Source organism: Odontomachus brunneus, unplaced genomic scaffold, assembly GCF_010583005.1.
Source record: "Odontomachus brunneus isolate Ranch 3 - 2012 unplaced genomic scaffold, Obru_v1 Obru_scaffold_290, whole genome shotgun sequence".
Taxonomy (NCBI): Eukaryota; Metazoa; Arthropoda; class Insecta; order Hymenoptera; family Formicidae; genus Odontomachus; species Odontomachus brunneus.
Window position 1 is genome coordinate 94,488 of NW_022639740.1, and position 2,495 is coordinate 96,982.

Consider the following 2,495-nt stretch of genomic DNA (forward strand, 5'->3'; position numbering starts at 1 on the left):
TTTCCACTCCAGTTCCCCTATTCTTTCCTCTGTCTTGTCCTCCTTCTTCTCTGTACTCCTCATCCTTCCCTCTTCCTTCTTTTTTTCCCCTGCTTTCTTTTCCAGCTTCTCTATTCTTTCCCTTAGCTCTCTACTCTCCTTCCTCCATATTTTTTCTTTCTCCTCCCACTGTTTCCTCATGCCTTCTACTTCTTCTCTTATCTCCCTTCCCTGCTTCTTTATCTCCTCTTTCAATTCCTCCTTTATCTCCTTATTCACCTCCCTTATCATTTCCCTCATTTCTCTCATCCACCCCTCTCTTTCCTCTTTCCACTCGCTCGTACCTAATCTCCCTTCCCCCCCTCCCTTTCCCTTGTATCCCCTTAGCTTCTCTCCCTTTTTTGTACTTGTGTCCTTCTTCCTCCATCTCACTCTCTGCCTCCTCCTCTATCTCTCTTTTCCTCTTCACCCACTCCTCCAAGCTTCCTGTACTCCCTATGCTCCCTATCCTTACTCTCCTTCCCTCCATAACTTTTCCTTCTCCCCCTGTCACTCTATCTTTTCCATTCTCTTCCATCCTTCTTTATCAACCCCTTTACCTTGCCCTAACCCCCTCTATCCGTTATCACTTTCCTACTTATCGACTCTCCTGCTCTCCTACTTCTCTGCTCTTTCCCTAGGTGTCTCTCTTTCTAATCTCCTTATCTTTCTGTTTTCTCGAATCTTCTGACCTAACCTCTTTCTGTCCTCTTTTCTTTCTTGCTTTGTATCCCTCTTTTCCCACCTCTTCCAGCCCCGCCCTCACTTCTCCACGTACTCCCCCCAATTCCTCTCCCTTTCTCACCCTCACACTCCCTTCCCACCCTTCTCAAACACTCTCTCGTTTTCTTTTCTCCACACACCTAAATCTCACATTCACTCTCACTTACGCCGGAAACGGAAGTCTTGTTCACCGAGTATATCAACTGCTTTCAGCGTTATACTGATTTCCCAAAATCTCTTTCATCAAGGTTGCGGACAGCGGGATATTTCTCTCAACAGCAATTACATCGTGGTATTAAAAAATCCTCGCGAACGCGCGCAAATTCGCCACTTGGCGCGTCAAGTTTATCCGGATGATCCGAAGTTTCTGGAAGAGGCGTACCACGACGCTACTTCGCGATCGCACGGATATTTGCTACTCGATTTGAAACAGTCCACTCCAGACGAATATCGATTTCGAGCGTGCATCTTCCCCACGGATAACGCTCATTATGTTTACGTCCCGTAGATCTTCAGGAAATCACGTATAAAACTCTGCACGCTCACCCGAATCGCGACAGTCGCGTCTTCGCGATGACATCGAAACGCGGGAGTAGCGATAGAGTGACGAATATCGCGTGTCGCTCCATCGGCCGGAAAAACGTCTGCCTTCTGAAAGCACTGTGCTATTTAACGAAAAAAGAGCAGACCTCCTTCTTACGCAGCGCAGGTAACAATTTCATCGCCTGTATCTGTGAATGCGCTTTCAACACACTCAGAGGTAACGTACCGCTCGACCAGCGGGAAAAAAATCGTTTGTCCAGGTACAAAACCGCGCTGCGGAATATCGCTAGTAAACGCACTAATTTGAAAGCCAAAAGGAAAATTATCGTGCAAAGAGGGGGATTCTTGCCTTACCTGATCGGACCCATACTCGGTGCTATTCTATCGAGCGTTATCGGCAGATCGCAAAATTAATTAAATCGAACGCTCGCGCGGATGAATCATGGAAAGAGCGAGAAAGATGGTTTTGTTTTCTGCGGAAAATCTTGCGAGAATGCAGCAGCAGCAGCAGCTACAGCAACAACAACAACAATCCGTCGTGTTTTCCGCCGTTTAGGCGAATAACAACGCGGGATCCGGTGAAAATACCGTATGCACCCCGGGAACCGTTTTGTCGCGACTCGACGCCGAGATGAGACGAATTCTCGACTCAATGATGCCGGATCGCGAGAAATGGAAATTGTACAGAGAGGCGCTTCAACGTTACCTGCATTTTTTCCAAGAAGAAAGAAATCAACAAACGCGCGAAAACGCGGGCGTTAGCAATGACGACGACGTTGCCGAAAACAATCGTCTCGAAGACGACGGAAACGTCAACGTCCTCGATGACGAACCGGAGCTCGATCGTCGTCATCGTGAGAGAGAGACGAGGGAAGCGGAGGAGGAGGACGCACCGACGGAGGCGCGTATCGATGAAGATAACGCGGGCGCATTGAGCCGCCCCGTCGGCGAAGCCCTCCGTCGTGGACGTCGCGGCGAGCAGAAAAGCATCAGAGAAATATTGGATAAAATCCCGAAAAGTTATCGCGGTAAAGCGCGTAAGCTATTGCGACATTTATGCGATGTGGCGGTACCCGTTAGAATAAGCTGGGACAGACAAGGGGTCGTGAGTATAGACGGGAACGTTTTAAGGGGAACAAACATCGCCGAACTCGTGAACGATGCGGTACGCGAGAGAAAAACCTTAAAAGCGACGGGGAGAGGCCGATTCG